The 25559-nt window shown below is 38.6% G+C and overlaps 1 protein-coding gene across 2 annotated transcripts in view; it reads left to right on the top strand.

Moving 5' to 3' along the window:
* The first annotated feature begins 314 nt into the window (after nt 1–314).
* The window catches only part of RNF19A (ring finger protein 19A, RBR E3 ubiquitin protein ligase), a 54844-nt gene continuing 29599 nt past the window's right edge, over nt 315–25559 (top strand). Inside the window, exon 1 of one of the 2 annotated variants that reach the window (XM_061123668.1) lies at nt 315–591. The gene's annotated coding sequence lies outside the window, so the exon portion shown is untranslated. Of the gene's footprint in view, nt 592–1225; nt 1366–25559 lie in introns of those variants that run through there. The other variant, XM_061123669.1, reaches the window with a different exon arrangement.

The raw sequence follows: 25559 nt of genomic DNA on the forward strand, positions 1-25559 counted from the left end.
TGCTGAGACACCTGCCCCAGAGCCCGGGAGAAGTCCTGCGGGCAGAAGGGCAGGAAGGGCCGCTGACAGCCCTGGGCGGAGGTCACGCAGGAGGCTTGGAGGGGGGCGCCACACTCCCGGCCACCCGAGCCGTAGGTGGGACGCTCCCGTGAGGGGAACCGGGCGAAACGAGCGAGAGCGAACGCCCGCGTCCCGCCGCGTCCGGCGACGGGCCGGGGTGGGCGTGACGCCATGACGCAAGGCGCGCGGGCGGCGCTCCGCGGCGGGGCAGGCGCGGCTGGGCGGGGAGGGGGCGGGAGGAAGGAGTGGGAGGAGGGGGCGGAGACAGCGGGGGCTGAGGGAAGCGGGGCGGGGGGCAGAGAATGGCAGTTGCGGCGCTGATTCCCGGGAACCGCCGTCAAGACAGAACTGCGGAGGAGGAGTTCGGGAAAGCGGCCGTCGGGACCCCTCCTCTGCGTTCCCCCCGCCCCAGCTGAGAGGCGCCTGGGCGGCTGTGAGGAACCCTCCTCCGTGTTTCCTCTGGCCGCTGCCGCCGCCGCCGGGAAATGGGCCTGCTCGCCCGCAGCCCTGCGCCCTGCCGAGGAGTTGAAGGTACGGGCGGGTCCGGGGTGGGGTGAGTGGGGGAAGGCTGCACCCGGGAGCCGGAGGGCAGGGGCGCGGCTCCCGTTTCCGACGCGGGGCTCTCCAGCCGCTCCCCAGGACAGAAATGGACTCGGAAATCCCACGGGAGAGGCGCCCCTTCTCGCGCTCTGCGCGGCGGGGCCGCGGCGGCGCCGGGGGTTGACTGGCTGGTTGGGGGTCAGGCCTCGCGCTGGATCCTCGGCCCCCCCTCCCCGGCTCGGCCCCGGCGCTGGCGGCCGCGCGGGCGGGAGGCGAGGCTTGGGATCCGCCCCGCGAGCCCTATCCTCCTGGCCGGGGCAGTCTGGGGCGACGGCGGCCGACCCGGCGGTGTTGTGACGGGGGCGGAGGCGGCGCTCCGCTCCGGCACTTCCCCGGCCCCCCGGAGCAGGCGACGCGGAGGGCGGCCGCGGCGGGGAGGCGGCGGCGGGGGCGGAGCGCATTCCTGATGGGTGAAATCGGCTCTTAACGGGACTGATTTCCGGGCCTCGCTGCAAAATTCGGAGCCGAGGCCAACGCCCCCCCACCCAACTCCCCACCCGGTGCAGCTGGGGGCCCCCTGGGGAAAAGAAAGAGGCATGCCCCGGGGAACGTTCATCCGGGGGACGGCCACCCCCTGCAAAAGCAGAAATTAAACCGACGAAAACTGGTGTGGCCTTGGGGTAAAGTATGTCTTACGAGGGGGGTCTTCCAGGATTGTCTCCTTCGTGCTAAACCTTGAGCGACTTCTCCGTCTTCATCCAGCAAGTAATGCCACTGTTTCTATTTTCCAGTTTTTCCTATCATTTTAATTCCCCTCTATCGTTCCCCACCCCCTTTCATTAATAGGAGGAAGGAAAATAAGTTTAGGGTTCATTAACCTCGCGACAAGGGCAGTAAATAAGAGGGAAAAGAATGGCTATATATGGGAGAAAGAAAGATATTTTTTCCCCCCATTAGCTCTTGAAGATAGAAATATACGAACGATGCTTTATCTGGTTAATATTTACTATTCAAAATGTTGCTGAAAGTCCTGTTGGGTGGACGTTAAAAAGGACAGCGTTTAAATGCTGCTGCAATTTTCAAACCCAGGTGTTGGCTGCAAATGCTCGTGTTAAATGTTAGTAAACAGTGGAGGAATAAAGCGTTTCTTTCCTCTGAACGGTTGCCTTAAAATGTTCCTGATTTTTCCTTTCCATTCCTTTTTTTGGGGGGGCGGGGTGGTAAGAACATGACTGTGTTTTTATTTATACATATGTATTTTTTTATTTTAACTGAATTCCTTGACCCATTTTGTTATGTGAAGTCTGATGGTATGCCCAAGTTTCATTTTCAGTTTTGCCATTAACCATCTTCATAAGCATCTTTCCACTTCGGCTTATAAGTCAAGCCATTTTTACCGTATTTGCCAGTTTATGCTTCCTTAACACCCAGCTGTCAGAACTGAATCAAAATGTAAATATTTCTATTTAGAAAATGGCGATGATCTATTGTTAACATTTCAGATGTTCCTTGCCTGCTACTTACAATCTTACAATTTAGATTGTAGAGATTTAGAGTCTTGAGACTTAATAAATAAACCAAATTTTATGCAACAACAACAACAAAACCTCTTTTTGTTAGCTTTATTTCTCTTTTTATTGTTGTAGACAATGTAACTGAAATTTAAATTTCATATGTCCTCAGGACTGTTTTAATATCTTAACAAAGGGTCTTTCTGAGGAAAAATTACATTTGGCCAACTAATGTTAGTGTGTGTGCTTAGTCGCTCAGTCCTGTCCGACTCTGTGACCCCATGGACTGTAGCCCACCAGGCACCTCTGTCCATGGGGATTCTCCAGGCAAGAATACCGGAGTGGTTTGGGAGTTTTCAGTATCTGTGACTTCAGGAAGATTCCAGTAAGGTTATATTTTAAAACTGTAACATTATCTTAGGAGTTGAAACACAACTCAATTTTTAGTCTTCAGATAGTAGCTATTTGAAGTATTGGTGTTTCCTTTGGATGGTGCTTCACTTGATCATTAGCGTTTATATAAAGAACAGCCCATTTTACTGTCTTTAGAGCAGTATTGGAATTTTTAAATTTTTGGTGGTATTTATAGAATTTTGGGTGCCTTTTTACTAGGTTAAATGAAACAATGTTTTTTTATTCCTACTTAATATGTGAAAGATATTGAGACAAGTCTATTTTTAGAGCTACTTCAGCATTTTAGTGGAAAATAAATGCAAATCACAAATTTGAAATAGAGGAAGTTGTAAGGTAATACTTTTGTAGTTGTTGATTAAGCCATGTGGGGTCACCTCTCTTTAATGGGATCAAATTGAAAGATTATTTGTATGGAGTTGTTAGGTGGAATTAAATATAGGTAATTTGAAACAAACTTATCATTTGAAAGAATCTCTTGTATATTATGGCAGGTTCTGATTTTAAAGCACTTACATTTATCACAGAAATTCTTTGGTTTCTCATCATCCCTGCCCACCCCTATCCCACTCCTCCCCAATTTGGAGAGCATTGAGGATTGAAAATGTAGTTTTCTGAATTTTCCAAGGAGGAGAAGGAACAAATATTTGTGATAACATGTAAAAATCCTTAGTCAGGTGCTAGGCAGAAAGTAAGCTGGGGATAAATTTTGTCACGTTTATGTCTGAATTGCCTTCTTCTGTTTTTCTCTACTCAGATTATAAAGGAAATCTTAGAAAATTCTTATTTGTTTTTCTGATGTTTCTGACAAGTGACAATTGGTTGTCAAACTCAGGCTGATTTCCTGCTTACTAAGCTTTATGATCTTTTATCATTTAAGGCCCATTTAAAAATTAGGCCATTTTGGACTGAAGGCCAAAAAAAAAGTTGTATTTCTAACTTTATATTTGATTGTATTTGCATTGTATTTGGCAAACTAGCACTAGTAGTTTAATGATGGTCTGAAAGGACTCATGATCATATATGTAGTACTTTAGCTTAAAGGTTTGGGTTTGATCTTTTTTAAAAGCAAAATGTTAATCTTATTACTTATGGAGATCAGCTAAATTTTCCTCGGGTAATTTTTTTTTCTCCAATCCGGAGTAATTATTATTTTTCTTTGGCCTTTTAGTTTTTAAGTTATGAAGTATCAGTTTGTATATGTAGCTTTGTATAATGTTGAAACAGCTATATATAACCACACCTGCACAGCTAAAAACTGAGGGATAGTATTCCTTTGCTAAACACATCTGTATTTCAGATGATGGTAGATTTCAACCAAAAACATCAGTGAAATCATTTTGGGTGTTTCAAACTTGGAAACTTTGTTTCTCAATAGCTATCATATGTCCATAATACTTTATGTATTAAGAAAGATTAACACTTTTGATAAAGTAGTTTTTGCTTGCTCTTTGTAGCTGTCAGTAAAACCTGAACAATTATTTTGTTTATTGGTAACATTTTCTTGAAAGTTATTAGCCTAGAAAACATTGTGTACTCTTGTCCTGTTGATGTTAACCTAATATTTTGTTTTAAAAGTCATGTACTCAAGAAATGTACTTGTTTTTTTTAATTTCTACATGATAGTTTTTTATGTGAAAGTCTTAGTAGGACAAAACCAATAAAGAGTTGTTTAAGTCCTCAAATAAATTTGTGTGTTGAATTTTGATGTAAAATCCTCAGAAATCAGCCTGATTTAAAAAACCTTTAAAACTTGGTCTTGGGTCCAGAAATCGGAACTCAGCCTCTTAAAATTATGGACACTTCATATCTTCAACCTCTGTCCTTCTCTGAAGACCCCTGAATACTTACATAATAATGTAAGTAATGTATCACAAAAATAGATGACCAGTACTATAAATGTACTGATGATTCATATTTTGTGATTTCTAAGTCAGGTATTGGCATTTGCTCCCCAAATGGTGTTCTGTTATTCTTATGCATTATCATAAGTGAGATAATACATATGACATATGTAGTGGAAGTATAAGAGATCATGTAAACTCTGTGATGGCAGGGACCATTATCTTTGTTTATTCTTTAAGTCTCAGCACTTAGCATAGGCCTGACAGTGATAGATGTTGGATTAAGTATTTGCTAACTGAATAAAGTATGTATAATGTAATTATATCATACCCATAGTAGGGCTGTCTAGTGGAAATATAGTGTAAGTCATAAAGATTTTCTTTTAGTCACATTAAAAAAGTAAAAAGAAATAGGTGAAATTAATTTTCAAAACATATGTTATTTAATCCAACATATACAAAATACCATCTCAGCATGTATTAATGAATGACTTTACATTGTTTTATTCATACTAAGTCTTTGATCCACTATGTGGTTACACTAGACAGCATAGCTCTAGGAATATTTTGTTTGACATGTTTGTTCCTTTCCACAGAAATTCTTTGGTCTTTTTGATAGTCTTTTTCTAACATGTCTTTTGAATCCAAATACAGAAGCACAAGTATCATTGAATTGGAATTACTGAGTTAAACTGAAAGTCAGAATACCTGACTTTTTTTGTTTGCACAGCTTTCTCAAAGTGACTCTGCCTCACTTTCCCTGTTTATAAAATGAGGGAGAATGTGCTATCATCTATTTCATTTTATTAGTATAAATTATGTCTTTGAAGGTTCCCTGGTGGCTCCTTAGTAAAGAATCCTCCTAAAAAAAAAAAAAAGAATCCTCCTGCCAACAAAAGAGACAGTTCAGTCCCTGGGTTGGGAAGATACCCTGGAGAAAGTAATGGCTACCCACTCCAAAATCCCATGGACAGAGGAGCCTGACGGGCTACAGGCCACGGGGTTGCAAAGAGCCTGACATGACTGAGCAGCTGAGCACATGGGTGCACGCGCGCGCACACACACCCCCCCACTGTGGGGGTGTCTTTGAAACATTTAACTACTCAGACAAGACTGTTAGAAAAGAGGTTTTCTCATTACTAGTAACTTGTCATAGCAGATCTGAGTGTAAAAACAGAAGGAAGAAGTACCCATGAGACTATTGTGTGTGGAGGTCCTGGTGCCTCCCACACTGAAGTAAGTTACAGTGGATAAATCAATACAAAATGCTGTTATATTGAGTCAAGAGAGGTGACTAGGTCTACTCCAGAACCAAATTTTAAACCTCTCATCTATTTAAATATTGCCTGTGAACTAGTTTATCCTTCAGTTTTTGTTTATATGAATAACCAACACTTCTTATATAGGCATCCTTAAAATCATGAAATAAAGCCCTGGGAAATAGAGGGTGGGCACTGATTAAGTGCATATAAATGGGGAAAATAACTCTGTCATCACAGGATATGTACGGTATAGCACAATGACTCATTCTTTTATCTGAACTAGGGGTTGCAGTGGTTACCTGGTAAGCAATTATGCATAGCCAAATATAGCTAAATCAAATACATAGCCAAACTAAATAGATATCTCCTGATAGCCATATGCTTTCATTAAAAATAATGATTTATTACAATTACAGATGAACATCCCTTGACTTTTTGCATAAACATAACACATTTTACTGATAATTTCTGGAATCATGCAGTAGATTGTGTGGTAGCCCTCAAAAAGATATGTTCACATGCTAACCTCTGGAACCCATGAATGACACCTTGTTTGGAAAAAAAGTCTTTGCAGATGTAATTAAGGATCTTGAGGAGATCATCCCAAGCTATCCAAGGGGTCCAAAATTTAATGACAAGTTGCACTTATAATGGAAAAGTAGAGGGAATTTACAGACATACAAAAGAGAGGGAGATAAACAAGAGGTGGAGATAGTGTGACCGTGGAGGGAGAAATTGGAGTGATGTGGCCCCAAGCCAAGAGATGCTTGTGATCACCAGAAGCTCTAAGAGGTGAAGAACAAATTCTCCTGTGCCACCCCAAAAGGGATTATAACCCTGCTGGATTTGAGGCTTTTAGCCTCCAGAACTGTGAGAACGTAAATTTCTGTTGTCTTATGTCACCCGCTTTGTGGTAATTTGTCACAGGAAACTAACATACAGTCAAAAATAAAAAGATCTGTGCTTATCTTTATTTTGTATCACTTATTGTGACTGTCAGAGATCAGACAGCCCTTCCTTTGGAGTGCTTATCCATTCTTAGAAATATCAGAGGAAGTGTCTAAATACCCTCAAGTCTGAACAGGCTAAGAAATAGTTTATATTCTGTAAGATACATTGTTATTGTCTCTCATGTCATTCTTCACTCCTCCTGCCAATTTGCCCCTGTTTGCTTTTGACTTTTTAAGATGTAGTTTATATTTAGGGGAAGGGTGAAAACATAATACTGATGGGGTAGACCAACAGGTTTTGTCTCATGAAGGTGTGATTCCTTCTGCCTTCCCTGTCTCCTTTACTGGATCCTCCTGTAAACCTTGTAGCTTAGGGATGGAGCACCACAGGGTCAGTCCTTACCCGTCTTTATTTACTCGTTTGGTGAGGTCATCCATACTTGTGGTTTTACACACCATCCCGGTAACAACTTTTCTCAAAATTTTATCTCTAGGCCAAACTTTTTCCTAAACTCCATGCTTGTCATTTGGGTATTTGCATGCATTTTCTCACCTAAGATTTAAAGGGAACCCCTGCTCTTAGCGTCTCCCTAAAACTTACTCTTTTCACAGCCTTCTCCATTTCAGTGGACAGCAGTTTCAGCCTTCTGGTTAATCAGGCCAAAATCCTCTTGGAATCCATGTCAGTTCTGTCAGTTCTACTTTCAAGACATATCGTTTTGCCCATCATCATGTCTGTCCTAGGGTATTGCAGCTGCCTTTTAACTGTCCTCCCTGTTACTGTATTTACCTCTTCTTTCTGCTTTACTGACTACTACAAAGCCTGTGACTGTGTGGATCACAATAGACTGTGGAAAATTCTGAGAGAGATGGGAATACCAGACCACCTGACCTGCCTCTTGAGAAATCTGTATGCAGGTCAGGAAGCAACAGTTAGAATTGGACATGGAACAACAGACTGGTTCCAAATAGGAAAAGGAGTACGTCAAGGCTGTATATTGTCACCCTGCTTATTTAACTTATATGCAGAGTACATCATGAGAAATGCTGGACTGGAAGAAGCACAAGCTGGAATCAAGATTGCTGGGAAAAATAGCAATAACCTCACATATGCAGATGACACCTCCCTTATGGCAGAAAGTGAAGAAGAATTAAAGAGCCTCTTGATGAAAGTGAAAGAGGAGAGTGAAAAAGTTGGCTTAAAGCTCGACATTCAGAAAACAAAGATCATGGCATCTGGTCCCATTACTTCACGGCAAATAGATGGAGAAACAGTGGAAACCGTGTCAGACTTTATTTTGTGGGGCTCCAAAATCACTGCAAGTGGTGACTGCAGCTGTGAAATTAAAAGACGCTTACCCCTTGAAAGAAAAGTTATGACCAACCTAGACAGCATATTAAAAAGCAGAGACATTACTTTGCCAACAAAGGTCCATCTAGTCAAGGCTATGGTTTTTCCAGTAGTAATGTATGGATGTGAGAGTTGGACTATAAAGAAAGCTGAGGGCTAAAGAATTGATGCTTTTGAACTGTGGTGTTGGAGAACTCTTGAAAGTCCCTTGGACTGCAAGGAGATCCAACCAGTCCATCCTAAAGGAAATCGGTCCTGAATGTTCATTGGGAGGACTGATGTCGAAGCTGAAACTCCAGTACTTTGGCCACCTAATGCGGAGAGCTGACTCATTTGAAAAGACCCTGTTGCTGGGAAAGATTGAAGGCATGCAGAGATGGGGACAACAGAGGATGAGATGGTTGGATGGCATCACTGACTCAATGGACATGTGTTTGAGTAAACTCTGGGAGTTGGTGATTGACAGGGATGCCTGACATGCTGCAGTCCATGGCGTTGCAAAGAATCAGACATGACTGAGTGACTGAACTGAACTGAATTCTATTCTTAACACTAGAATTATCCTTTTAAATTACTAATATCCAGATTCTAAACTGTCTTGTTCAGAAGCCTCTTAAGCCTCCTGAGTTTTCCCATCTCACTTAGAAATAGAAGTCAGAGTTCTTACAGTGGTCTGTGAAGCCCTACACAAGCTGGGCTGATAACATTCTGATCTGTCTCATATATTCCTTGCTCATTTCCCTTAGACCTCATTCTGGCCTCTGGGCTATTCCTTGAACCGATCAGGCACATTCAGCCTTAAGGCCTTTGCAGTGGCTGTTGCCTTTCCCTTGGATGCTCTTTTCCTAGGTTTCCTCATGGCTAACTCCCCTCAAGTCTTTGTTTAAGTGTCATCTTCTCAGTTAGTTCTGATCACCCTTAAAAAAAATTGTCGTGTGGCACTTCCCAGGTGGTCCAGTGGTTAAGAATCTGCCTGCCAGTGCAGGGGACACAGGTTTGATCTCTGCTCCAGGAAGATCCTGCGTGCCTTAGGGCAAATCCATGTGCCGCAGCTCCTGCGCGCACACATCACAACTAGAGAAGCCACTGCAATGAGAAGCCTGTGCACTGCGATTAGAGAGTAGCTCCTGCGTACTGCAACTAGAGAAAGCCCAAATGCAGCAACGGAATTTCAGCACAGCCAAAAGTAAAAAATTTTTAGTAATTGTGATCAGCACCACTCTTACACACACTCTCGATTACCTTTACTCTGCTTAACTTTCCCCCCACATTTCTAGCAAAGAATGACAGTAAAATATTTAGGTGACATGTTTAGAAAATTGTGAACTTCTATATAAAAGAATGAAATAATTTTTAGTAGTTTATAATTACTGATGTAGAATGATCTGTGGGCATAAGATAGGAGTTGGGCCTCAAAGAATAGTGGAGTTTAAATAAGCAGAGCGGTGCGGTATGGGTGTGTGTGTGCTCAGTTGTCTCATTCTTTGCTGACCTCATGGACTGTAACCCGCCAAGCTCCTCTGCCCATGGAATTTTCCAGGCAAGAAAATCCCTTGGGTTGCCATTTCCTACCCCAGGGGATCTTCCCGACCCAGGAATTGAACCTGTGCCTCTTGCATCAGCAGGGAGCTTCTTTACCACTGTGCCGCCTAAGAAGCAGAGCAAAGAAGGCAGAAGAGAGTATTCAGGCAGAGACAAAGACACAAGAAGTGTCATGGAGGTGAAACTATGTTTTATTAATATATTTAACAAGTAGGCCAGTCAGCTGGAGTGTGTTTTTATGTCAGAGAATGGTAAGAGACTAAGGTAAGATTGTGTAAGACTTTGAACTGCATGCAAAGTTTAAAATTCATTTATCTGTGGGAAGCAAGTGGATGTTTATAAGCAGAACTTAAAGGCCAATGTGATCAGTCAGAAACCAGGTGATTAATGAAGGTCTTGTCCAGGAAGTAAAATAGTAGAAAGAGGACTAAGAGTTTTTCTGGCACATTAGCCATATGGATAAATCAAGTAATCTCTAGACCAGCACTGTATTGCACCAGAACTTGCTGCAATGATAGAAATATTCTTGACCTGCACTGTCCAGTATGGTAGCCAGTGGCCATATATAGCAATGCATGCATGCTAAGTCGCTTCAGTCATGTCTGACTCTCTGCGACCCTATGGACTGCAGCTGGCCCGGCTCCTCTGTCCGTGGGCTTCTCCAGGAAGGAATACTGGAATGGGTTGCCGTGTCCTCCTCCTGGGGATCTTTCCAACCCAGGGACTGAACCCTTGTCTCTTATGTCTCTGATAGGTGAGTTCTTTACCATTAACACAACCTCGGAATGGCGTATGTGGCTATAAAGCTTTTGAAATGTGACTAGTGCAACTGAGGAACTGGAATTTAATTTTTTTTTATTTTTTTAAATATTTTTAAAAATTAAATAGCCTCATATGGCTAGTGATGATGTATTCAACTGAGTAACTCTAGATTGCAGTTTTCTCACTTAAAAGTTTAACGTTAGATTGAAACATTAGAGTCACTAGAAGTATAGGTTCCACAATTAAATGAAGTTGTTTTGAGGAACTCACGAGGGTATCTAGCAGATTCACCTGTGTATGACTAGTATTTGTGGAATAGTTCCAGTTTGTAGCCTTTGCATTTTTTGAATCTCATGACTTATTTGAGATCCCCTCTGTCTCTTGATTGCTGATTTTTAAATTGGAGTTTGTTGATGCTTTCTATAGCTAAATATTTATAGTTAAAATATCTAATATGTCTAATTAAATACTATGTTGTACAATTATAGTTAAACCCATTTTGTTTCTTTTGAATTCTTAATGAGAAAGCCATAACAATGATAAACCTTTATGATTGTTTACCTGTTGTGTAATTCTTATCTAGATTCTCCTGCTTTCTTTTGAAAATACTCCCTTAGTTGTCTTCTCCTATAAAATTAATAAATATTTCATTTGTATTTCAGTTCTGATTTTAGGGGGACATATTTAGAGGGAAGCTCTGCAAATGCTGTGTATCTGGAGCAAAATAGACACATTTTGCTTATTGTGCCTTTTGTTTCCCAAGAGACACTGTTGCTTCTGAGAATTACTTTATAATTTGAAGAAAGTTTTAAGGATAGTTTTTAGGACTTCTGCCACATAACTCTTCCAGTCTGTGCTCTACCTCATCATGTACATATGTTGTAAAATTAAATACATGTACAAGCACACACATAATGATTTACCCTAACCAAAGGTCTCTGCTTTCTCCACTCCTCATGTTCTTTAGGAGAAAGAGACAAGTGAATTTCCAGAATTGGAGAGGCAGGATACTACTGTTACCAATACTTTTTAAAATAACTTACAGAAAAATTGGTTAGGACAAAATTAGCCCAAATACTTAATATTTGTAATTGCCCAAATAGAAGTATTATTCAGATTAATGATGAAACTGGTAAAATTCAATTTGCAATTCATTCCACTGGATTTACTAAGACCAAAGAGTATACCAACACTTTAGAGAATTTGAAGATATTTTTAAAAGAACAGAAACAAAAATTATCTCAGAAACTACTGTTTGTCCACTTTTAACCCTAGAGTATGTATGTATTGGGCTTTCCAGGTGGCTCAGTGGTAAACAATACATCTGCCAGTGCAGCACATGTGGGTTCAGTCCCTGGGTTGGGAAGATCCCCTGGAGAAGGAAGTGGCAACCCACTCCAGTGTTCTTGCCTGGGAAACTGCGTGGCTCAGCGGGCTCCAGTCCATAGGGTTGCAGAGTTGGGGACGACTGTGTGTGCATGATATGTGTTACAGCTGTATATGTGTTTGTATATTATAATCATAGTCTTTTAGAACTAAGAGACCTTAGACTTTACCTCATCCAATCACTTTAGCTTTCAAATAAGAAAGTTGAAATTCAGAGGTACACAAACTTGACTAATATCTCAAACTAGGTTAATATCTCCCTTCTGTTGATGTATAGCAGTGAGTATTTTAACCAATCAAAAAGATTCTTTTTTTTTTTTTGACAGCTCGGTCTTTTTTTAACCTGTTTAAAAACTTTTTTTCATGTCTCTGGGCACTCCATCACACACATCATTTTGCACTATGCTTTTCCATCCTTTTCCTTATTGCTGTGTTGTTTACCCTTCTAAATAGTTCCTGGAAGGAGCTAGTCAAAATGTTTTAAGTATTTTTTTGTTGGAAAATGGAATGAATAATGCCTTTTCTTTCTGTAATAGTTTAAACTGTCTTTTTTGGGGAGGTTTTGTGGCATACGGGAATGAACTTTTAGTTTATGTTTCTAGGGGATCATAGACATTATCTAGAGGTAGAGCTCAAGGTAGTATATTTGAGTCTTGATAAGTATTCACTTTCCAAAAAACTTCCTGGAAACGATGTGCCTGTATTTATGATCTGTTGAGCTTCCTCCACCTCCCTTATGTATAAAAGTAGTTAAGTTGAATTTACTTATTCCATTTTTAATGTTAGACTACTTATTGTAGGTTTACAACTATATAAACATAAGGGTGAAAACTATATTCATCTTGGAGAAATTTATGTTCTGTAATGATATATTCCAAACTTGCAAGTGGCTAAGTATTCTGATTACATTAGACAAACCATTTCAGAGCCAACAGTTTGTTTCATTTTATTTCTAACCTTAAGCATGATAATCTTTTTTTTTAAACAGGTTTATCCAGTAAGTGGCTTAGTTACATTTGTGTCATCTTCTCAAATATTTATAATGGCTAATATTTGTCAAGTGATTAATATGTCATAGTAGTACTAGATTCTTTATATATTTTATTTAATCCTAGTAATAATTCTGTGGACTGTAGGTTATTTGTTATTCCTATTTTACAGTGTAGTAAACTGTCTTAGTTTAACGCAGTGTCACACAGCTAGTGTCAGAATCTGAACTTGAACCCAACCCTTGTGACTCCGAAGTCCGTGCTTTACTCTCTGAATAAAAATAAGCTATTATTACCCTATATTTGTTTTCAGAATTTTCCTTCCAAGCTACTCTTAAGTATTCCCTCATTTTATCTCATCTTGGGTAAGATAGTCATGTCTGAAACAAAAAAACCCCAAACCTTATGGTAGAACTCTTAAAAAAGTTAATTTTTCACTCACACAAAGAACCATGTGGGTGACTCAGGTATCCCAATTCCTTCCATCTTGTGACTCAGCTGTCCCCAAAGACCTGCTTGGTGTCAACCACTGGAATTACTACATTCAGCCAGCTTGTGAGGAAAGGGAGAGAGCTCAAAGGATGATTGAAAGGATGATTTATGGACTAGTTCTGGAAGGGGCATGCATCATCATCTTCACATTGCATGGGCCAGAACTGGACACATGACTGCATCTAGCTGCAAATGGAAGGAAAATGAAACAGGCTAACACCATCTCTAATTAAACACTATCTCTATTTAAAATGGAGCAGCACAAAGAAGTAAAACATTTTGATGGTCAGTGAGAAACAGTCAGCAGTGGTGCTAGAAATACAACCTAAAAGCCTTTTAATTACTGGAATGTCTCCTCAGAAACACGAGCATATTATATACAGATCTATGAAATCTGGGTTATTGACTTACCTTATGAGGATTGATGAACTTAAAAAAATTTTCAGTGGTAACTGCCATTTTAAGCGAAGATGACATAATAGCTCTGTAGTATCTTTATACACAGCTGTCCTTTGAATGTACATCAGTTAGCCATTATTTGTTAGATTTTGTTTTTTAAATGTGTGATGGGTTACTCTAGGCCATCTACATACCTTATATTTATTCTTGCATTATGAATTTGAGACATTTGTTTTACAGATGAAGGCTGTTTATTTTTTTAAAACTTTTCCCCAAACTTAACTCTTTAGAACTGCAACTTATCTTAAAGGAATAGAAGTGTGTTCTAACTGAACTAATAATTAGAATAGGTATGAATATAGTACTAATAATGTAGATTAGTGAGAGCAGACCCAATTTACAGAATCTGATGTTAACTTCAAAACCCTGTATGCAGGTCAGGAAGCAGCAGTTAGAACTGGACATGGAACAACAGACTGGTTCCCAATAGGAAAAGGAGTACGTCAAGGCTGTACGTATATTGTCACCCTGCTTATTTAACTTATATGCAGAGTACATAGTGAGAAATGCTGGGCTGGAAGAAGCACAAGCTGGAATCAAGATTGCCGGGAGAAATATCAATAACCTCAGATATGCAGACAACACCACCCTTATGGCAGAAAGCAAAGAGGGAACTAAAAAGCCTCTTGATGAAAGTGAAGGAGGAGAGTGAAGAAGTTGACTTAAAGCTCAGCATTCAGAAAACAAAGATCATGGCATCTGGTCCCATCACTTCATGGGAAATAGATGGGGAAATAGTGGAAACAGTGTCAGACTTTATTTTGTGGGGCACCAGAATCACTGCAGATGGTGATTGCAGCCATGAAATTAAAAGACACTTACTCCTTGGAAGGAAAATTATGACCATATTTTAGCATATTTAAAAGCAGAGACATTACTTTGCCAACAAAAGTCCCATCTAGTCAATGCTATGGTTTTTCCAGTAGTCATGTATGGATGCGAGAGTTGGACAGTGAAGAAAGCTGAGTGCCGAAGAATCGATGCTTTTGAACTGTGGTGTTGGAGAAGACTCTTGAGAGTCCCTTGGACTGCAAGGAGATCCAACCAGTCCATCCTAAAGGAGATCAGTCCTGGGTGTTCATTGGAAGGACTGATGTTGAAGCTGAAAGTCCAATACTTTGGCCACCTCATGCGAAGAGTTGACTCATTGGAAAAAGACCCTAATGCTGGGAAGGATTGGGGGCAGGAGGAGAAGGGGATGACAGAGGATGAGATGGCTGGATGGCATTACCAACTCGATGGACATGGGTTTGGGTAGACTCTGGGAGTTGATGATGGGACAGGGAGGCCTGGTGTGCTGCGATTCATGGGGTTGCAAAGAGTCAGACACAACTGAGCAACTGAACTGAACTGATGTTAACTTTTACCGGCAAATTAAACTCCACCATGTCATCAGTGGTGGTTAACCTTTTGTTATACTTTAGACTTCTTGGAGAATCTTTTGAAAGCTATGAATTCTATCTGTGACATATACCTAAATTTATAATTTAGTATACAGTTTTAGAGATTTCATGGATTTCTATGAAGCATATCCATGGGTAAGCTGTGTTTTTAAGCATTTTTGTCCTTCACCAAAAATTTATTATTGTGCCTATTATATTTTTACTTTAACAGACTGTATAAAGAGATGTTTAATAAGTCAGAGTTTTTATAAAAGAGTTTCTCTTTAATATTATTTGGACAGCAAGAATGATACCCAGAGCCTGCATTACTGCTATAGCTGAATTTCCAGCTATACTGGGGAATAGATTTATTAGAGGAAAATATAACATTTCACATTTGACACCAGCAAGAGGAATGACAAAACTTAAGATAACTTTAAATATTTAAATAACCTTTTTGAGCAATATGAAACTTCATTATAATGAACTTTAGTGATGTATCACTGTACAGAGAAAACCATATGTGAAAAGCCAAAGAATTTAATGAACTTGTTCAGATGTACAAAAACTCTATTTACTTGGGGCCAAAATTAGCTTGTGTGCAGATACATCATTTCTAGTACATCATTTCCAGTTGTGGTCTGATCAAAGGATGGCTTATGATGATTAATTCTGTTTTTTATAGTCAGCTACTACATTAAATTGTATCTGCTGCTGCTGTACCTAGGCATAGTTAAATTTGATATGTTATTGTTTGCAACTCTGTATAGGAAATGCTATGGAAGATAAATATTTCCTTTTTCCATTGCCTTAGGAACTTTATAACTCTAGAGGAAGAGCAGGGCCAAAAAATGTAGTTAAGTATAGAGGATATCCCCCACTGTTTATTCACCAACATTGGCTTCTGAAGTCGTGCTCAGTTAGCAAAATTTATTTTTCTCTGTATTAGATAATTTGGTCAGATAACTAATGATCCCTCTTTGTACAACTTAAATTGTCTGCTGTTTATGATGCTAAAAAACTACTGTCACTGTGAAAAATAGAATGCTGTCAAAAGCACATATGTACAGTCTTTCAGAAAGAAAACTTTAAATAGATATTGATAAATATTTAGATTTGGGAACTAAAATGTTTAGATTATGGGACTATCATATATGCTCATATAAAATCAAGTCTTTCCTTTCAAAATTATGCTTATGAAAAAAGTGAATCACTTTATTATAATTTATATCCTTGCAAAGTCTAGTATTACTGTTTGGGGAAGACATGATCTGAAATGTCTTTGTTCAGTGCTTGGTTTGGATGCCCTAGAATGAAAGTTCCACAGAACAGGGGCCTTGTCTCTCTCGTTCACTGTTCTGTGTCTACCACTTGGAAGAGTATTTGGCACATGATAAACACTGAACATACTTGTTGAAAGAATAAATGAATTAATGCTGATAAGGAATAATGAATTGTATACTTAAGCCAAAATTTCCTATAATAATAGCATCATATACAGATTTAAGAATATTGTATCTTAGATCTTTAGGTAAAGGTATCCTTTGGAAAACTACCAAATGTTTCCCCTGCATCAAATGCATACAACTTTCCTCTTAAGGAAAAGATCATGCAACACAGGACAGCTGAAAATCAAACAGAAATCTAGGCTCAAGGTGTCAAGGGATGGAGTTTGGGACTGCCAGAATGGCTGGAAATTGAGTGGATAAATCCCCGAAAGGAGGGAGCTATAGTCGGATAGCCCTAAAATCTATGAAAAACTCCCCTAAAATATGCTAGTGACCCCTGAACTATGGAGAGAGAGTCCGTGGAGCTCAGTGGAAGATAGTAACAGTTAAACTGGAAAAACTGGCTAAAGATTTCAGTTGGTACTCTGGTCAAGAGAGACAATTTGGTGTTTGATTCTCACCAAATTAAAGGAGCTTGGTAAAACATTTGTGCTCAGAGACGCATTTTTAAAGCAAAACCAAGCCTCCACAGGTTTGACTTTATGAGCCAGAGATTTAACTGTCAGGTATACTAAAAATTTTCACTCTTAGGAGAAGATATCTCTACTGCATAATGGCCACAATACCCAGTTTATAATAGGCAACTACTAGACATGTGAAGAATTGGGAAAATGTGATGTAATGTCACGGCCATTGACTCCATAATGATAGTGGGCCCTAAAATTAGCAGAATTAACAGACTTGAAAGCGACTATCATATATTCAGTGACCTAAAGGGAGATGCATGATCATGATTACTGAATATAGGTGAGCAATTTCAACAGAGAAATAGAAACTATAGAAGAATAGACAATCTAGAACTGAGAAGTACAATTGAAGTAAAAATTTTACTGAATGGATTTAACAACAGACTGGAGAAGGCAGAGAAAAAAGTTGATGAACTCGGTAGATCAATGAAAATTTGCAAATCCAAAGAATGGATAAAAATACAAAAAATGAACAGAGCCTTGGCAGAAAGAGAAGAAAGAGACACAGACAGTATACTGAGTGAAAAAATATGTAAAGAAATACTTGCCAAAAAATTAAGTCAAGTTGAAATTGAAGAAGTTCAATGAACCCCAACTATGATAAATACAGGGAAAATAACATTTAGGTATATTTTGATCAAAGCTGCTGAACATCAAAGGTGGAAAGAAAATATTAATGCAGCCAAAGGAGAAAAAACACACATTACTACAGAGGAATTAAAATATCAGTGAAGGATGACTTAATCAGAAATGATTGGTAATCAGAAGAAAATGGAATGACCTATTTTAAGTTCTGAAAGTAGGAAGTTATCAACCTGGAATTCTATATTCAGAAAAGAATACTCATGAAAATGAAGGTGAAATAGGACATTTTTCAAATAAACAAAACTTGAGAGAATTCATTAATAGGAAATCTGCAACACAAAGAAATGTTTAAGGAAGTTCTTCAGGCTGGAGGGAATAATATCAAGACATCAGATGCAACTTGGATCCACAAGAAGGAATAAAGAGAACCACAAATGGTAAATGCGTCAATAAATAGATTTTATCCCCAGAAAATGTTTTGTAAGCATATAAAGTGATGAAAGAATTTACAGAAGAACTGGTAGATGTGATTAAATAAACATTTTAAACCTCTTTACTGCAAAAATCACAAAATTAAAGGGCAAATATTAAGAGGAAGTAAATATGAAAGTTTTAAAATTGAAGAGGACCATTAATATTCCAGTGTAAAAAGTGGGCAAAAACATATGAGCAGATAAATCATTGAAAAAATAAAGAGGGCTATAAGTGTGAACAAATGTTTGATTTGTTTAGTAATCAAAGAAATAGAAATGAAAGTAGCTTACTTTTTTTCCCCCACGACTTAGAAAAAGCTATTGAAATAATACAGAATGTTGATTAGAATCCAGGGAAATAAGCACCTCTCCAGTTGGTGGGAGCAAAAATTGGAACAGAACAGTTTGGTTGTTTATTTCAAGAGTGTATTTTTGAGTCACTACCACCTAGAAAGCAGCTAGTATTTTGGAAGTCCCTACCACCTAGATAGCAGCAAAAATGGGAACAAAACAGTTTGGTTGTTTACTTCAAGAGCATATTTTGGAAGTCCCTAACCACCTAGATAGCAAGAAATTTATACACTAAGAAGTAGCTTATCAAATTAGGTCAGAGGTAGTTAGAAAGGAGATAATTATTCAGTAACTGGTGTTGAGAAAACTGGCTAGCTATTTAGAAAAAAAATCAAACTTTGATCTCTACTTAGTTCTAATATGAAAGTAAATTGAAATGGATAAACAATGTAAGCAATAAACAAAACATAGAAGTACCAGAAAGAAATATGAATGAATTTTAAAAATGTGATCTTGGAGTGAGCAGGATTGTTCCAAGACAGGTATAGAATCCAAAAGTTATAAAGAGAAAAATATGTGAATTTGAACACACACACACACACACATGAAAGTTTTCATTTCTACATTGGAAAATTGCCATGCAGGTTTTTTTTTTTTAATTTTTTAATGTATTTGACACATAATAGTAGAGTTCCTTTATATAAAAAAACCTTACACCAGGAGCAGAATATGAACATGTGGTTAGTTCACAGAAAGCGAAGTGTAACTTATAAACATGTGAGAACCATGTTTAATACCAGATATATATTAATTTATTTTTTTTCTTTTATTCATCATCTTCTCTCAACCTCTCATCATAAGTATATATTGCTGAAGAAGTTTAATGGCCTGTTATACTTTGATAATATAAAATAGTTTTTTAATAGAATCTAAAATAGAAAGTCTTATTTATCTCCTTTCTTGACTCTCACTTGAATATGAAATAGCTTGGGCTTCAGTCGTGACCAGAATTAATGATCAATAGAAACTGTGCTGGTAATCTCTGTACCTGTTCCTTTCTCACTTCAAACAAACAAAAACTACTTTATATTTAGTCCTCTTTCTGTTTTCTTCAACAGTGCTAGTAGGTGTTTTGGCATGCTGCTTTTATTACCATGTTCTAGAGGTGCTGAACTGGGTGTCAGACATCAGTAAAAGAAATTAGAATCAGAAACTGTGGATACTTGTAGTGTTTATCAATACAAAATTACTGGGTTTTCTCCATTTTTTTTACTTTTGTAAGAAGTAATAGAAGAAACCCAATTTTAGCTGAATAATAGGCAAAAACAGATACTCAAGAGTTGAGTGGGATTTTTCTCTTGGGAAATAATTTCTTTATTGTCTTTTTGGGTTTTTTTTGCCCAGCCTACTTTCTGCAAAATATCCTTTCATGAGTCTTAAATCACTGAGGCATGTGGATGATTAGTGAAAGTGAAGTCACTCAATCGTGTCCGACTCTTTGCAACCCCATCGACTACAGCCTCCCAGGCTCCTCCGTCCATGGGATTTTCCAGGCAAGAGTACTGGAGTGGGCTGCCATTTCCATCTCTAGGGGATCTTCCCAACTCAGGGATTGAACCCGGGATGATTAGTAGATGCTGCTAAAATGTTTGTGGTTGGGAGATGTTTATTGGTTGAATGTTTTAAATCTCTAATCCTTGAAGTTGTATAATGTCAAGGTATTTAACATGATCTTATCTATCCTGTAGCACTTGTGGGGTACAGATTCTTTTTACAGTTTAAAAAGCTGAATGTAGTAAGGTGGTATCACTTAAAAAGAATCTTACAGCAGTAAGAAGCCAATAGCAAAGATATGAACAAATCCTCAGTTCCTTACTTCCACGTATGTGTGTCATGCAATCATGATTTATTTATCCAGTGTGTCTTAGGCACATACTGTAAGTTACCAGTTGTGTCAGGCACTAGATATAAAACTTGTCTTACATGTCATTTCGGCTAACATGGAGGATAGTGCCAAGTTTTAGGCTGTGCCAGCCTCACTTTCTTGTCATGTCTATTTGAAGTAAGTGGAGCTCAGACTCAGGAATGGACATTATCAAAGATTTTTATAACTGACAGTGTCTGGCCAGGTCTTGACTCCCAAATTCTCTTCTTTATATATCCAGACTGAATGTTTTTATTTGCTGCTGCAGAGCCATTCCTCATCCTTCCCTTGTTCTGTGCCCCATAGGAGTCTCACTTACTCTCAGGACTGCCTCCCCTGGCTTCCTTTGTTGCTTTCTCATTGGGTTGAGCCAGTGTGAGGTATCGGTGGGCATTAGAGTGAGGCATTGGTGGACATTAGAGCTCTCCAGAAGAGAGAAGCTGGATGTTTATTCTTCCAGCTACCATTGGACAACTCCCTCCCTGCCCTTTTTTCCACAGGGTAGCAGTGGCTTTCTGAGTCCTTTGCCACCACTGTTGGTTCCTTTAACCCTACCCACACCTTTGTAAACGAGCACTTCAGTTACCTCTTTGAAAATGCTTCGGGTTTTGGCCAGGATCCTGAATGATATATACAGCTTTTCAAACATAAGCTGCTCTTTGTATGGATTTGAGCTTTCTAATTGCTCATATCTATCCTGTGTTTATAAGCTGAGCATTTAAAATCTACAACACATTTTCACTTAAAACAGTATTGTAATTATTGATTAGATACTTCACCTGGAATGCTCAACTTCTATGATTTTTATGAAGTATAAAAAATAGTGTTCTGCCAAATTAGATTATTTTTGGTGTGTCAGTACAAAGTTATCAGCACTTATACTGCATCTTCGGTCGACAAGGCTTTGGCACACATGGTAGAAATACCTGTTGTGGGCCATTCCTATTTCTCATGTTCAGTTGCCAAGTCATGTCCGACTCTTTGCAACCCCATGTACTGCAGCACGCCTAGCTCCCCTGTCCTCCACTATTTCCTGGAGTTTGCTCAAATGCTTGTTGATTGAGTCAGTGATGCTCTCTAACCATTTTGCCTTCAGTCTTTCCCTGCATTAGGATCTTTTGCAGTGAGTTGGCTCTTCGCATCAAGTGGCCAAAGTATTGGAGCTTCAGCATCAGTCCTTCCGATGAATATTCAGGGTTGATTTCCTTTAGGATTGACTGGTTTGATCTCCTTGCTGTCCAAGGGACTTTCCAGGGTCTTCTCTAGCACCATAATTCAAAAGCATCAATTCTTTGGTGCTCAGTTTCCTTTATAGTCTGACTCTCACATCCACACATGACTGCTGGAAAAACTATAGCTTTGACTATACAGACCTTTGCCGGTAAAATAATGTCTGTCCTTTTTATATGCTGTCTAGGTTTGTCATAACTTCTCTTCCAAGGAGCAAGCATCTTTTAATTTCATGGCTGCAGTCACCATCTGCAGTGATTTTGGAGCCCAAGTAAAAAAAAATCTGTCACTGTTTCCATTGTTTCCCCATCTATTTGCCATGAAGTGATGGGACAAGATGCCATGATCTTAGTTTTTTTGAATGTTAAAGTTTTTCAATAACTTACTGAAAGTTATTGATAAATAAGTTAGCTATCAATAACTCTTGACTATATTAATTATTTTTAAAAAGCTAATCCTGCAACTATTACTCTGGTATTTGTCTTGTTCCAGATCTTAAAGGAAATGTTTTCAGTTTTTCACTGTTGAAAATGTTTGCTGTGTGTTTGTCATATATGGCCTTTATTTATTATGTTGAGGTAGGTTCCTTCTGTGACCATTTTCTGGAGAGTTTTTATCAGAAATGGGTGCTGAATTTTGTCGAACACTTTTTCTGCATCTGTTGAGATTATCATATTTTTATCTTTCAATTTGTTAATATGTTGCATTACATTGATTGATTTGTATATGTTGAAGAATCCTTGCATCCCTGGAACAAACCTCACTTGGTCATAGTGTATGATCCTTTTAATATGTTGTTGGGTTCTGTGGGCAAGAATTTTGTTGAGGATTTTTGTATCTGTGTTCACAGTGATATTGGCCTGTACTTTTCTTTTTTTGTGATGTCTTTGGTTTTGGTATCAGGGTGATGCTGGCCTCGTAGAATGGGTTTGGAAGTGTTCCTTCATGAGGTTTTTTCCTGCCTTTTTTTTTTTAATGGAACTTTTATTTTTAGTACCTAAAGTAATGAAAAACAAGAAGCCTTGCTTTGGAGACCAAGCATACAAAATTCTGTTTTTAAGTGCAAGAGTTTAGCAGACTCTTTAGTATTAGTGGTTCTTCACCACTAATTTAGTGTGCAACTGAATTACTGAGAACATTTGCAAAATATACAAGTTGTGGACCACATTCTCAATTTGATTGGTTAATTCTAGGGTGGAATATGTTTTTGTTGTTGTTTTTGGGGTTCAATTAGGGTGGTTTTTTTTTTTCCAACCTGTAAGCAATAGATGCTCATGATACAATTGTAAGTTATGCAGAAGGCAGAAAGTGAATACTAAAGATTATGCTCCCCAACATAGCTATTATTAATGGTTTAATATTTTTCCAGAAATTCTGTGGGTACCTGTAAACCTCTGTGGGTGCATTTTTTCCCCACAAATGCTTTCATACTATATATACTACTGTTTTGCAGTTATTGTTGCTCATTCAGTGTTATATAGAGAGATCTGTTCCTTATCATTACCTGTAAATTGTGGTTGATTCTTTTCTTTTTGCGGGTTCCCCGTTGGACACTTATTTCCAAGTTTTGTTTGGGGCTTGTTTGCCTTGTTTTGTTTCCTTCTGTCAACTAGGATGCAGTGAGTTTCCTTGCACACTTTCTTTGCACACTTGAGTCCTTATAATTTCTGAAGGATAGACTTTACATGTAGGATTGCTGGTCAAAGAACAGTTCCATTTCGGGTTTAGTTGGTAATGCTAAACTGGTTCCCGAGTTGTGCTGACTGCTCTCCTCTCAGCAGTATGTGAGGTGCTTCTTTCAGTACACACTCACCCACCCTTTCCACCTTTATTAGCCTAGTGTGTACAGAGATGGTATCTTCTGTTTGAATTTTCATTTCTAGTGTGTTGAACACTGTTTCCAGTCTTCCTAATTTTTGTATTTCTTTTTCTCCAGACTCTTCCTCCTATATCCTTGCTCATTTTACCACTGAGTTGTATATCTTTTTCTTACTAATGTGTAAAAGCCATTTGTATACTAAGGAAACTTGTTCATTGTTATATGTAAAATATTGTTATATTTTACTGATTTATCATGTCTTCCTATTTTGTTGTGCTTTTACCATATAAAAATATTAAATTTTTTAGTATTCAAGTTTGTTTATTTTCCTTTAAGGCATATTTGTTTATTTGCACAATGTTTTGGAAAGGCTTCCTAAGTGGGATCACCATATGTTCTGGTTTGTCCCCATTATTCTATTTTAAGGGCTTCCCTGGTGGCTCAGATGGTAAAGAATCTGCCCACAATGCAGGAGACCTGGGTTTGATCAGGAAGATCCCCTGGAGAAGGGAATGGCAACCCACTCCAGTATTCTTGTCTGGAGAATTCCATGGACAGAGGAGCCTGGCGAGCTACAGTCTGTGAGGTCCCAAAGAGTAGGACACAACTGAATGACTAACACATACACATCCTATTTTAAATATTAATAGCACCTTCATTCACTCTTACTAGGTTCTTACGTGGATAATAAATTATGTGGTTATCAAATTTCTAAAAGTGTGTTTGAAAAATTCTCCAGGTGATATACATTAAATACCACTGGTTTAATGTTTTAAGTGATAAATTCTTAGGATCCCCAAGATAGTCTATTCTTTGATCTATATATTGAACCCTGGAGTACAGGCAGCATTTTGAGATGTAAGAGAAAATAATAACTGTAAAGAAGAAAATACATAGAAAATTTTAGTTGAGTCTACCATTACACTGTATTTCCCTCAGAATTAAGAGAATATGCAGCAGATGATGGGAAGGTATAAACTGTTGGACATGAGTTAAGTTTGCCTGGGTGAAATGGTTTTCTAGATTTTGTGTTAGAAAAGTAAATGTGACTTTCTTAAGAATATGTGTGACTGTCACCTTAGGGAGCTTTTTTTTTTTTACCTTTAATTCTGATATAAAGATCACCCAGAAAAACGCATTAACCATGAGTCTGTAGGTCAGTGATTTATCACAAAGTGAATATACCTTTGTAACCACTGTACCTGTGCCATTTCTCAAAAGGTAGCTACAGTCCTGACTTCTGACATATATTAGAGATTAACTCTACCTGTTGTTAAACTTTATTTAAATGGAATTATACAGCACACAGGCTTCCCTGGTAGCTCAGCTGGTAAATAATCTGCCTGCAATGCAGGAGACCCCGGTTTGATTCCTGGTTGGGGAAGATCCCCTGGAGGAGGACATGGCAACCCTCTCCAGTATTCTTGCCTGGAGAAGCCCCGTGGACAGAGGAGCCTGGCGGGCTACAGCCCAGGGGGTCGCAAAGGGTCGGCAGAACTCAGCAGCCAAGCACAGCACGTGCACGTCCTCTTAGGAGAGATGCATGTTTGTTTTATGAGTGGCGGTATATGTTATTCATTTTCATTGCTTTCTGGTATACTAGAGTGGAATGAATATATCACAGTTTATTTCTCCATTCTACAGTTGATAGAAATACGGGTTGTGTCCAGTGTTTGGGCTTGTTATAACTAGTGTTGCCATAAATATTGTTATATGAATGTTTGGATACATGTATGCATTCATTTATCTTGTGCATTCATATCTAGGAGTATCAGTATGTAATAGATACTATTACATATTGTACTAATAGAGTATCCATATGTCCAAATTTGGTAGATACTGTTGAACAGTTTTCCAAAGTAGTTATGCCATTTTACACTCCTATCAGCAGTCCACATCTTTGCTAACATTTGGAAATGTCTATTGGAATTTTAGCCATCCTTTCAGTATGGCTTTGATATGTACAACAAATGACGTTGAGCACTTTTTCATATTCTTTTGTGAAGAGCCTGTGAGCGTCCCTCACATGTTTTTCTATTTTTCTGCTTTGTCTTGATTTCTAAGTATTCTTTCTATATTCCAGTTACTGTCCTTTATTAGTTTTATGTGGCAAATGTCTTCTCCCACTCCCTTAATACTATCTTGTGATTTTATTGTAGTCCAATTAACAGTCTTTTATGGCAGATACTTTAGTATGTTTCATTTAAGAAATCTTTTATTGAAATATTCTCTTCTACTGACTGCTAGAAGTGTTATGATTTAACTTCTCATATTTAGATCTATTAACCATCTGGAATTGATTTTTATGCAGAGGGTTAACC

Source organism: Dama dama, chromosome 21 (genome assembly GCF_033118175.1).
Source record: "Dama dama isolate Ldn47 chromosome 21, ASM3311817v1, whole genome shotgun sequence".
Taxonomy (NCBI): Eukaryota; Metazoa; Chordata; class Mammalia; order Artiodactyla; family Cervidae; genus Dama; species Dama dama.